This window comes from Hoplias malabaricus, chromosome 2 (genome assembly GCF_029633855.1).
Source record: "Hoplias malabaricus isolate fHopMal1 chromosome 2, fHopMal1.hap1, whole genome shotgun sequence".
NCBI lineage: Eukaryota > Metazoa > Chordata > Actinopteri > Characiformes > Erythrinidae > Hoplias > Hoplias malabaricus.
The window spans coordinates 6364094-6377971 of NC_089801.1; positions in this window are offsets into that span (position 1 = coordinate 6364094).

Sequence of the window (13878 nt, forward strand, 5' to 3'; positions counted from 1 at the left end):
TTGCTCTAAGACTGCAAGAGAAGCTCAGCTTCCCCTAAAATATCACAAAATAAGTGATCAAATATATACTGTTGTGTGTACATGTCATTGAATAAATATGCACTACAACGCGCTCAACTTTTGTTCAGAATCAGCTTCTTATCACTGGTAAAGACGCGGCTTTCCTCTCAATCATTCCCACAGCTTCACAGTGCTTTAAACAGTGTCCACAGAGTTCAATAGCGAAGTGCAGCGAAACGAGACGAGTCATTGGATAAATGCTGGGCTTTGTCCCGCCCATCGGACGCTCAGCGTCTCTGGGGGTCTATGGGGCAGTGGGCTGGCCTCGGCTGGCCCGGACGCTCAGCTTCTGCATGATGATTGGATGATCTGTCTGAGGCCGAATCCCTTTTTGATTGACAGCGAAATGAGCGAATCAGCGACCCTTTGGTGTAAAGATCCGTGGGAGCACAGGCAGACACACTTCACATGGGCCAAGGCCGTTTAAGCAGCCTAGCTCTGCTGGCCATTGAGAGGACACTAGTTAAGTCCCTGGAAAAGACGCCTTGTTGGTACGACAGGGTCACAGATCATTTTCTTAAAAAGGATTGGAGGGTAGAATTTACGCATAAATAAACCGACACATTTTATGATGTAGGCCGATATTGAGCTTCCCCTCCTTGAAAGACCAGCATCCACCACTGACACACAGGGACAAGCGGTCAGACCTGCAGGGCGCCCGGCCCTTTAAGAGACACTAGGTACTTTTCCATCCACCGAGTTTTATGCAAATGCACATGAAAAAAACCTGGATGGAAAGAGGCCAAAATTAAAAAATATATATATCACAGCACTGAGCAAAAGTCAGAGACCACTCAGCGTTTACTTTCCTCTCAAAACATTAAGAACAAGCTCCACACAGACGCCCCACACACAAATAATGAATCAAGCTTTCTGATATAAAGTGGGTTTTTGATACAAACGACCCGCTCAGATCCCTCCCTCTCCCTCGTTTCGATGCCGTCCCTGATCACGGAGCCTACGTCATCTGAAGTTTATTATAATCTGTGTCTGTTCTTCTCCTTCAGGAACCCCAGTGTGAACATGGGGGCCTCTCTGTCGGCACCAGAGTACTCTCTGAAGGTGGCTGACGTGGCTAAAGTGCGCACGCTCAACGCCATCGCCAAGAACACACTCTAGAATCACGGCAGGTTTCAGAAAAGGAGCAGGTTCTCCTTTAACTGGAGCAGGTCATTGTGACCGCCACTCGGCGCCCCCTGAGATTGGAGCTGTGAAAGATAATTCTGTTTTTGATGTTTACGGAACAATTGCTGCTTTTGTTTTTGTTGTTTCACTGCCATGGCATAGTTTAAAGAACCCAGGAAGCTTTGCTGTAAAACAGCAGCCGAGTTTACACTAGCTGTCGACATGTGGCTTTGTGCTGAAGGTGGTGTTCAGACCCGGCCCAGATTCAGAAGAGCAGTCAGTGATGATTCTGTACTAAACCTGTGTTAAACGTGGCCGCCTCTGTAAAGGGAGACCCACTCTAAGGACCATAGACCGGTTTCCTGAGGCGGGATGAAGCTGTTTGGTTCTTCATCTACTCAGTTGCAGTTCATAGAATAAATCTAATCATTATAAATAATCATTTACATAAACATTGTTTGGTTAAAAATGACTGACTGCACCTTTAAATCTTGGACCAGACAAAAGAATCAGTTTAATCACTTTCTCTGTTGAAGGCTCCTTCTTTCTTTTCCCGTCGTCTTCAGTCCGTTGCAGCTGCGTCTGTACAGTTCTTCAAATAAAAACAATCTGGTTTTAACACTTGTTTGTCCTTGTTATTCCTCCCATTGTCCAGTGACCTACCACAGGTCATCAGAGTTCCCCACGGGACAGTCATTAACCCCAGGCTGTGACCGAGAGCAGGCAGCAGTGAGTAAACGGCCTTCTCCAGTCACTGGTTAAAGCCGAGTTTAGTGAGACGGCTTGTTTCAGATGTGTTCCGCCTTTACAGCAGGTGAGGTCAGTCGCGCTACACTGTCAGAAAAGAAGGTGCTGTAGAGGTAAGTTAGTGTTCATTAAAGACACGCCATGTAAAGATCATACATTCATTCATTATCTGTAACCCTTATCCAGTTCAGGGTCGCGGTGGGTCCAGAGCCTACCTGGAATCATTGGGCGCAAGGCGGGAATACACCCTGGAGGGGGCGCCAGTCCTTCACAGGGCAACACACACACACATTCACTCACAACTACGGACACTTTCGAGTCGCCAATCCACCTACCAACGTGTGTTTTTGGACTGTGGGAGGAAACCGGAGCACCCGGAAGAAACCCACGAAGACACAGGGAGAACACACCAACTCCTCACAGACAGTCACCCGGAGGAAACCCACGCAGACACAGGGAGAACACACCACACTCCTCACAGACAGTCACCCGGAGGAAACCCACGCAGACACAGGGAGAACACACCACACTCCTCACAGACAGTCACCCGGAGGAAACCCACACAGACACAGGGAGAACACACCACACTCCTCACAGACAGTCACCCGGAGCGGGCATCGAACCAACAACCACCATGTCCCTGGAGCTGTGTGACTGCGACACTACCTGCTGCTCCACCGTGCCGCCCCCTGTAAAAATCAATGCAACTTAAAAATCAGTGTTTAAACAGAATAAATTTGAACTTTAACTAACTCACGGATGACGACCCCTTGAGGCGACCCCCACAGAGAGATACGTATCTAACCATAATGTCACAGGTGGGTAGAGAAGCCTGAACCCAGTCTATATCCATAATAACTCAATGTAAAGCACAAGGTGGCGCTGTAGGAGGTGTCTCTTCCACACAGCTGCGGGGTCTCGGGGTCCTGGGTGCGATCGTCTCAGTGTCTCGAGTGTGTGTCGCCCTGTGAAGGACTGGTGCCCCTCCAGTGTGTGTTCCCACCTGGTGCACAGTGATTCTGGGTAGACCCCGGACCCCACCGCTGCTCTGAACTGGGTGAGAGTTACAGACAATGACTGAATGTAGAACAAATAAAAATGACTTTAATGCGGTGTTTCTAAATGATTTCTCTGGCTGCAGTCGGCCCCAGAAACTCTGAAAAACGGAGATGGCCTTTCATTAAAAAGTTTGAGGACCCCTCATCTGAAGAAAGTTTTAAATGTGCGAATGACTGTGGGTTGTGGGGGGTGTTGAATAAGTTTTGGATATAATCCTCTGATCCTGCAGATAATTGTAGAACGGTTTGTTGTTGTTGCTCTGAAAACTAAACCATTCAGAGGAACACAAGTGTGTTGAGGAAACTTGAACATCACACTGTGTGCAACTGTGGACCAACCCCAAAAGTTACATAGCACAGTTTCTGCAGTGCTCAACCTGGAATAACAACAATGGAGGCACTGTTTTCCCTGTAACAGCTCAGTGGAGCGTCACAATGATTTTGAAGCTGTGATTTTAAGGTAAAAATATTACGTAGTATTACTTTAAGGGAGATTAGAAAAGAACATAAAACCATAATAAATTCCTGTGTGTTCTGTGTTCATACCTTTACCCAGACCTCCCTGAACGCTGCTCGTATGCAGAGCTCATGTTTCCAGAGTGAACTGCTTGTTTTGTTATAGAACCACTGAAGAACCCTCTTTTTTCAGAACGTATCATTTGAAGCCACACACGGTTATTTTTCAAAATAAAACCCAAGAACCCAAGGAGTGTGTTGACGGACTGTGACTGGGAATTGCTTCCTGGTCTTGGATTTAGTCGTGAGATCTCCCACTTTTACCAGTCAGGCTTCGGACAGGAAAAGTCCTTGGTGGGAATTTTAGGAGATGAGCCCTGGAGCCGCGCGAACGCTTAGAAGATGATTATAAATGATTTATTACTAGCCCCTGGGTGAGGAGATGAGATGCGGTCTGACGACTCCCGTCTGCGGTGTGTGAGGAGGTGCAGCGCTGTTTGTTTGCCTCTGAATGGTTGCTCTACTGAAGCTAAATGTCCTCATTAATAACTGTACGCTTTGGTCTTCATTACGGAGGCTACACTCTTTAAAATATTGATTTTGACATAAAACCCTTACCTCAGTCCTGATTCGTTACAGATACCGACAAACCTGGACTGAGATGAATAAACAGACAGAGAAAGCTAAGCAAACTAACCTTGACACAGAGCTAAACAGGGATCTAAACCTGAACACGGAGAGCTAAACAGACTGAACGGTATTGACAGACAATGAGAGACACAAGGAAGGAAACAGACAGAGAACAAACCGAAGCGAGGGACAGACAGACTGGACTGAGCAACATGACAATGGAAGCAAAACAGCATGACTAGGGAGAATGAAACGAGAACAAATGACCGACAAGAGGAAGTGAGACAAGGGGACTTAAATACTTAACACAGACAAGACACACCTGGAACAGACAACAAGGGGTAATAAGACACGGACGAGGAGGAGGAACAAAGGTGGGACATGGGCCGAGACAAGGACAACAACAAACAGAGCCATATGCTAAGAGAGCACATGGCGGGGAAAACAGACACGACAGGATGAGGGCGTGACAAAAGGCCTTAAGGAAATACATTGCAAATCCACATTTAAATGTAGAGCAAAGTGTGTATGCAGCGTACGTACCATTTCTCCACCTGGAGGAACCCAACAGCTTTTTCACTGGGGTGGCATCCTGACGTGTTCAAATAATTCCTGACAGCCTCCAGAAATAACATAGTGCTGTTTCTGTAGTGCTTTAGGAATGGACAGAAGACCTAAATGAGCAGCTTGGGGAGGATGGATGAAGGAGTTCAGTTAAGTTTGAAGGTGCGAGACTGTGCAGAGATTTGTCAGTGAGTAATAGAAGTTTGACCTGTATACAAAGTGAGAAATGCTGCCAGTGCAACTGCTGCAATACAGGAGTGATTTGGGCAGTGTCTGTGTGGGTTTCCTCCGGGTGACTGTCTGTGAGGAGTGTGGTGTGTTCTCCCTGTGTCTGTGTGGGTTTCCTCCGGGTGACTGTCTGTGAGGAGTGTGGTGTGTTTTCCCTGTGTCTGTGTGGGTTTCCTCCGGGTGACTGCCTCTGAGGAGTGTGGTGTGTTCTCTCTGTGTCTGTGTGGGTTTCCTCCGGGTGACTGTCTGTGAGAAGTGTGGTGTGTTCTCTCTGTGTCTGTGTGGGTTTCCTCCGAGTGACTGTCTGTGAGGAGTGTGGTGTGTTCTCTCTCTGTCTGTGTGGGTTTCCTCCGGGTGACTGTTTCTGAGGACTGTGGTGTGTTCTCCCTGTGTCTGTGTGGGTTTCCTCCGGGTGACTGCCTCTGAGGAGTGTGGTGTGTTCTCCCTGTGTCTGTGTGGGTTTCCTCCGGGTGACTGTCTCTGAGGAGTGTGGTGTGTTCTCTCTGTGTCTGTGTGAGTTTCCTCCGGGTGACTGCCTCTGAGGAGTGTGGTGTGTTCTCTCTGTGTCTGCGTGGGTTTCCTCCGGGTGACTGCCTCTGAGGAGTGTGGTGTGTTCTCCCTGTGTCTGTGTCGGTTTCCTCCGGGTGACTGCCTCTGAGGAGTGTGGTGTGTTCTCTCTGTGTCTGTGTGAGTTTCCTCCGGGTGACTGCCTCTGAGGAGTGTGGTGTGTTCTCTCTGTGTCTGCGTGGGTTTCCTCCGGGTGACTGTCTGTGAGGAGTGTGGTGTGTTCTCTCTGTGTCTGCGTGGGTTTCCTCCGGGTGACTGCCTCTGAGGAGTGTGGTGTGTTCTCTCTATGTCTGTGTGGGTTTCCTCCGGGTGACAGTCTCTGAGGAGTGTGGTGTGTTCTCTCTGTGTCTGCGTGGGTTTCCTCCGGGTGCTCCGGTTTCCTCCCACACTCCAAAAACACACGTTGGTAGGTGGATTTGAGACTCAAAAACGTCCGTAGGTGTGAGTGTGTGAATAAGTGTGTGTCACCCTGTGAAGGACTGGCGCCCCCTCCAGGGTTTGTTCCTGCCTTGCGCCCAGTGACTCAATGATTGAATGAATGTTTTATTAATTGATTTGACGTCTGCTCCCAAAAAACCTCACAGTGAACATTTGGTTGTGTAACCCACATCAAGGGCCACGTTCCACTCACCACAATCATTATTATTCCAGGGCTAGCTCATGACAGACATTGTTCTTAATTGCTAGGTTTTTAGCGGCTGCGATGCTGCAGCTCATTAGCAGCAGGGCCTTTATTCAGAACGAAGAATTGAATTCCAGTAAAGAATAAGAAATATGAATGGAGTTTTAATAACCAAACTGTTTCTCCTTCTCTTTAATCAGTGAGAGAGCAGTAAATAATCTCCAGTGAACAGCAGGAAATTACCAGAGTTCACTTTAACCCAAGCGTTCGGTACCGAGCATCATCCTGCTGCGAAGAGTCAGAACACTGTCTGAGACCGAGGACTAATCCGCTTTCTGCGCCAATATGTAATTGTAAGTTGAAATTACATTGGTGAGCACTGTAAGTGAACCGGTGTCCTGTAATGTGCTGAAATATTTCTGCTTTTAAAGTAAACACCATCATTTATAAAGACTGCTTTCTGAGGCACTGACACAGCGACTAGAATTCACTGCTGAGTTTAATTAATGATTAAAGAATATCACTGAGGTAAATGTGTGATTAGAATATCAGGGCTGAGGGAATTATATCAGAGCTAGGAGCGTCTCTAACCCAGATCACTCACTCAGAGCTGACTGTTTTGTAATTAATGATGTATTGTAGATAGGTCCGATTTAAATGAGTTGGAAACACAATAAAGAGTGAGTCAAGTGTTTTTTCTCATATTTTCCATCTGTTTTCCTCCAGATCCTGTTCTCTCTGCTTCTGTTGTCTGCTGTTTCTGAATTTGCTGTCACTGCTGGTGAAGATTACAGTTCTAAAAGTGGAAAGAACCCACCAGTGCTGTACACTAGCCCAGTGCTCTCCGCTGTATCATGGGTGAGCTCCTTTATCCACGCTGTCAAATCAAGGTCTGGTGAAAACTCCTCTGTCCGTAGCTGCTGGTGATGTTGCGGCCTGAAGGTGTGAGGTGCAGGGAGTCCACTGTAGCTTCTGGCTGCTGCTGATCATCTACAAGACCTTCCCCTTCCAGACGCTCGTGAGAGAGGCTCTGACAGAGTGTATCACCTGCTCATCACAAAACGTTTATAGATAGATAGACATAGATAAATAGACAGACAGACAGACAGACAGACAGATAGATAGATAGATAGATAGATAGATAGATAGACAGACAGACAGACAGACAGACAAATAGATAGACAGACAGACAGACAGACAAATAGATAGATAGATAGACAGACAGACAGACAGACAGACAGACAAATAGATAGACAGACAGACAGACAGACAGACAAATAGATAGATAGATAGATAGACAGACAGACAGACAGACAGACAGACAGACAGACAGACAGATAGATAGATAGATAGATAGATAGACAGACAGACAGACAGACAGACAGACAAATAGATAGATAGACAGACAGACAAATAGATAGATAGACAGACAGACAGACAGACAGACAGACAGATAGATAGATAGATAGATAGATAGATAGACAGACAGACAGACAGACAGACAGACAGACAGACAAATAGATAGATAGACAGACAGACAGACAGACAGACAGACAGATAGATAAATAGATAGACAGACAGATAAATAGATAGATAGACAGACAGACAGACAGACAGACAGACAGACAGACAGACAGACAGATAGATAGATAGATAGATAGATAGATAGATAGATAGATAGACACTTCACACTCCCTTTTTGATTGCCCTAGTGCTGTCATTAGGGGGAGCAACAGGAGCAAACAAACCCAAATCTTACCTAGTGTTTCTTTAAGTAGTGAGTGTTGGAATAAATTAATGATGTAATGCAATGTATAATCTGATATTATGAATGTTAAACAGCCCTCTTCTGCTGCAGGTCGTTGCTCTCCCTGTCTGTACGTGCTGTTTCGTTGTGTCCAGGCTTCTGTTCCGTGGCTTCACGCGGGGCAGGTCCATGTTTGCCTGGCAGGGATAACGTGCTTCACTGCTGTTTTGAGTAGCCATCGTTCAGTCAAGAGTTTCTCAGTATTTCCCTCAGAGCTGCTTCAAGCTGAGAATGAGAGTGAGAGCAGCCATCTCTGCAGCTCTTTATAAGAAGGTGACATTTTCTTCAGCCTCTTCTCTATTTTCCTGCCGCTAGCCGTAATATTGGAGGAGGATCTGGAGGGGGCCGTGTTGGTTTGTATCTGCAGCTTTAGGATGAGTTGGATCTGTGTGTGCGGTCCAGGACTGCATCAGCATAATTCAGTCTCAGCCAATCAAATCCTCACGGCAATGTAGCAATATCGAAAGTAGGAAATGGAGAAAAGGCTGTCTGTGCAGGCAAAGGGTGTTCAGAATTCACATGACGTCCTGAGCAGGTGGTTGTTGGTCCTTTCAGGCTCTCACACTTTCTAATGATGCTCAGAAAGGGTCCACCAGTGGGCAGATGGTCACTCGGATGTCTGCCGACGTTCAGCATTTCAACAAGATCACGATTCTCCTACGGCCGTGACTGGTGCAGATCATTCTGGACGTCGGTTTCCTGTGTGTTGCGCTGGGCCCAGTGATTCTGGCCGGTCTATTGGTCATGGTGCTGATGGTCCATATTAGTGGGCTCCTGCTGATGTAGGGCAAAGAGTGTCTGCACTTTTTAAAGCAACACTACACACTCTTGAACAACAGGGTTCTTCCATTTAGTTAAGGCAATGGTTCTACTTCAGAGGTGATTGCTCTAAGACTGCAAGGGAAGCTCAGCTTCCCCTAAAATGTCACAAAATAAGTGATCAAATATATACTGTTGTGTACATGTCACTGAATAAATATGCACTACAACGCGCTCAACTTTTGTTCAGAATCAGCTTCTTATCACTGGTAAAGACTCGGCTTTCCTCTCAATCATTCCCGCAGCTTCACAGTGCTTTAAACAGTGTCCACAGAGTTCAATAGCGAAGCAGCGAAACGAGACGAGTCATTGGATAAATGCTGGGCTTTGTCCCGCCCATCGGACGCTCAGCGTCTCTGGGGCGTCTATGGGGCAGTGGGCTGGCCTCGGCTGGCCCGGACGCTCAGCTTCTGCGTGATGATTGGATAATCTGTTTGAGGCTGAATCCCTTTTTGACTAAAAAGTGTCCGTAGGTGTGAGTGAATGTGTGTGTGCCGGTGCTGCCCTGTGAAGGGCTGGCGCCCCCTCCAGGGTGTATTCCTGCCTTGTGCCCAATGATTCCAGGTAGGCTCTGGACCCACCGCGACCCTGAACTGGATAAGGGTTACAGATAATAAATGAATTAATGAATGAAACAACATTAAAAACAAAAGCACACAAACAAAAGAAACCGTTTTCAAAAGCATATCCTTCCCTTAAAGTCCTACTGTTACGTAAGTATTTCAGTAAAATGCAGGTTAGTGCCTTTTGAGAACTTGTTAATTTATTTATTTTTGCTTTAATCCCTGGTAACAGCGCCACCTCTGGTGGGACATTTCTGAGTCCCCACAGTTTTCAGTCAGGTTTGTTTCAAACTTTTCTCAGTTTTCTTTTGAAATCCTCTTTTAGGCTGAAAGTATGGGGTACAAAGATAAACGCATGAAATCCCTCGGTGAGATCCTCAGTGGAATGAAGGTAAGCTGGGGCTTCATGGCGCTCAGTGACCGGTCGAGTGGGTGAATGCATAATAAATCAGCCCTCTGTTTTCTGACTCTTCCCTGCGGCAGGTGCTGAAGCTGTGGAGGCGTCGTTTGAGGCTCAGGCCGAGGGTTTCGGAGAGCAGGAGCTGAGGGTCGTGAGGAAGTCGGCGTAACTGTCCTCCTCCTCCTCCTTCATCTTCTGCTCTCCAGCTTTCGTGAGTCCTGAACGTCTGGCTCAACACACACAGTACACTCCTCTGAAATCAAGGACATAAAGAGGGAGTGTGTTATTTTTGCTGCAGTAACAGTCTCTCCTCCTCTGGACGCTACCTGCTGCGCCACCGTGCCGCCCCTCGTATATAAACAAAGAATGTTTATTGAAAATTCAGTGTTTTATATAGAATCTGTAACTCCTTCACTGTTTAAGATGGAACAAAAACATCAAATAAACCATCTTATCACTGGCTTTCCTCTCAATCATTCCCGCAGCTTCACAGTGCTTTAAACAGAGTTCACAGAGTTCAATAGCGAGGCAGCAGAGTGCAGCGAAACGAGACGAGTCATTGGATAAATGCTGGGCTTTGTCCCGCCCATCGGACGCTCAGCGTCTCTGGGGGTCTATGGGGCAGTGGGCCGTCCTCGGCTGGCCCGGACGCTCAGCTTCTGCATGATGATTGGATGATCTGTCTGAATCCCTTTTTGATTGACAGCAAAATGAGCGAATCAGCGATCCTTTGGTGTAAAGATCCGTGGGAGCACAGGCGGACACACTTCACATGGGCCAAGGCCGTTTAAGCAGCCCAGCTCTGCTGGCTATTGAGAGGACACTAGTAAAGTCTCTGGAAAAGACGCCTTGTTGGTACGACAGGGTCACAGATCATTTTCTTAAAAAGGAACGGAGGGTAGAATTTACGTATAAATAAACCCACACATTTTCAAATTAAAAATCAAATTTTATTTATATAGCGCTTTTCACAACAAAAAGTCGTCACAACGCAGCTTTACAGGAATCCGGGTCCAAGCCTCCTATGAGCAAGCCAGGGTCAACAGTGGCAAGGAAAAATTTTATGATGTAGGCCGAAATTGAGCTTCCCCTCCTTGAAAGACCAGCATCCGCCACTGTTTCTGAGTATTTGAGGAAGTTCAAATGTGTACTAGACAGTATAGCACTATCAGTATCTGTTCACTTTGCTGTTTCTTATATGAAATGTGAATTGTAAGGGTATAGGACCCGTGACTCCTGGTAGGCTCCGCACCCACCGCAACCCTGAGCTGAAAAAGGGGTTTTAGACTATGAATGAATGAATGAATGATTTGAATGAATGAATGATTTGTGTTTGGCCTTGATCTTATTTGAGAACATTGCTTTCCCTAATCCTGTCCGTCCAGTCCTTCACAAAGCACATTACCATCATGAACAAAGAAGGACGTGTCCAGTGCAATGCTCCGACCCGACTCTAGCCCCAGTTTTGTCAATGTTTTCATGGTGTTCTTCTAGAATCACGTAAACTTGTTTTATTTATTTGATACTTGTGCTGCGCTCAACAGAGAGGTTCTAAAACAGCTGTTAATGCACAATAAACACAGTGAATCTGTTTCCCCAAGTGCAGCTTGGTCTAAAAACCTTGTAATAGCCAATTATCGGCCCTGAAAGGAAAATGGCACCAAGCGTCAGACATGTTAAGTACTTAGCAACAAAGTGCAATAGCGAGGAATGTTTATGAATAGTGTACACAGAAAGAGCTGAGCACTTTTCTGAAGTCAAGTATAAACTCAGTAAGGCAAAGTAAGGTTATTTATATGGCACCTTTCGTACACTGCGGTCATTCAAAACACAAAGGACAGTGTGTTCATAATAAGCTCAATTATCATAGTCTGAGAGTGGTGTTACTGTGTCCTTAACCTCTGCATTTATATTAAATTGTACATTTGTAACAGCTTGAACACCGGAACAGCTTCCTTCTGCACAGTTTCTTCCACAAATATTACATACAGACTTTCCAAGACCAGCTGGACTGTAGCATCGTACCTAACACTGCTGTGTGGCTGAGCTGGGCTCAGGAACGTCTCAGTCAGGCTTTACTCCGCTAAGTTTAGATAGATGGCAATGATTTTTAAATTGACATATTATGGAAAAACCCGGGCGGGACGAAGGTGCAGCAGGCAGTGTCAGTCACACAGCTCCAGGGGCCTGAAGGTTGTTGGTTCGATTCCCGCTCCGGGTGACTGTCTGTGAGGAGTGTGGTGTGTTCTCTCTGTGTCTGCGTGGGTCTCCTCCGGGTGACTGTCTGTGAGGAGTGTGGTGTGTTCTCTCTGTGTCTGCGTGGGTCTCCTCCGGGTGACTGTCTGTGAGGAGTGTGGTGTGTTCTCTCTGTGTCTACGTGGGTCTCCTCCGGGTGACTGTCTGTGAGGAGTGTGGTGTGTTCTCTCTGTGTCTGCGTGGGTCTCCTCCGGGTGACTGTCTGTGAGGAGTGTGGTGTGTTCTCTCTGTGTCTGCATGGGTCTCCTCCGGGTGACTGTCTGTGAGGAGTGTGGTGTGTTCTCTCTGTGTCTGCGTGGGTTTTATCCGGGTGACCCTCTGTGAGGAGTGTGCTGTGTTCTCTCTGTGTCTGCGTGGGTTTCCTCCGGGTGACTGTCTGTGAGGAGTGTGGTGTGTTATCTCTGTGTCTGTGTGGGTTTCCTCCGGGTGCTCCGGTTTCCTCCCACAGTCCAAAAACACACGTTGGTAGGTGGATTTGCGACTCAAACGTGTCCGTAGGTGTGAGTGAATGTGTGTGTCTGTGTTGCCCTGTGAAGGACTGGCGCCCCCTCCAGGCTGTATTCTCGTCTTGCGCCCAATGATTCCAGGTAGACTCTGGACCCACCGCGACCCTGAATTGGATAAGCCGTTACAGATAATGGATGGATGGATGAATGAATTTTTGAGTTGAAGCTGGTGATTTTTTCTACAGTGCAGGAGGAGCAATATATCCACCACAACCATCCCAATCCCACACCTGGGTGGTAGGTGGACTCAGAAACTGCCAATCAGCAGTGCAAAGGGCAGACTTCATCTCAGCCTTGGCATCGCACCATTCCTTGCACTTCCTGGCACTGACTTAGACCCCGACCACCCCTGAGAACTCAGCTACTCCAGCAGCCATATCTTCTGTCTTTAACTTCTCCCACTCTTCGAGACAGACTGGCAGGGGTGGTGGCACAGGTTTGTTAAGGATAGTGTTAGTTTGCTCCTCGTCTTTCTATTCCATCTTTTGAATGCCATGCTGTTACTGCGTCCTCACCCACTAAAATGCAGATTAGTCCTTTATCATCCAGCCTTCTTCTCTTAGACACTTCATCGACGAGTTAGATATTCTTTGTTTTTCCATCGATGGATCCCCACTCATTATCCTCGGTGACTTCAACAGACCAGGCAGAGTCATCCTGCCCTGAAACGGCTAAAAACCAGAGCTTCTGCTCCTCGCTCCTCACTGCTGTGCGCTCGGGGTTGGGGTGAACAGCGAGCGGCTCATTATCATTTAAAGGAACAGGTGCTGAAAGCGGGCGTTCTGAACAGGGCTGTTTACACAGGGGGAGAACACTGCTGTGGGGAGAACACAGCCATTTAATTAAGAACCAGGACTGTTTTAAAGGTGCTTTATGGTTTCAGTTCACCCTCAGGAGAGAATTCTCTGGTGGACAGTCCTGACGTATTTAGAAAATGCCTCAAGTTTTTTATTGTGATTGTGTGCTTTCTGTGGTTTAGACTCATGCAGTTCCTCGCAGGTTCCTCCACTTGCGTATGGATGTAGCCTCAGGCCGCCTGACTCTAGAGGACACCGTTAAGAACCTCCTGCTTCAGAAGATGTCCCCATGGGTTCCTCTGCAGTCGAGAACACTTTGCTGCAACTAGGACATTTATCCTGTGTCAGCCCCTTACTCCCCACCTGAGCAACCCCTGAATGTCTCTGTTCCCCACTCACATCTCCATCACACACTCACACAGTCACTCACACAATGGATGTATTGAATGTGTGTCTTGCAGGTGTCCGCAGAAAGTCCTGGACACAGATAAAGGCTTTACCCCTCTGGGTCTGAGGACTGTACCCTTCTGGGTCTGAGGACTTTATCCCTCTGTCTAAAAGTCTTATATATGAACATATTTGGCATACATTTAAATTAATTTGGTTTGTTTTTAATAATAAACAAACACAAATAAATAATCAAAAAGCACTGGCAGAAAAAAAAACATCTTGA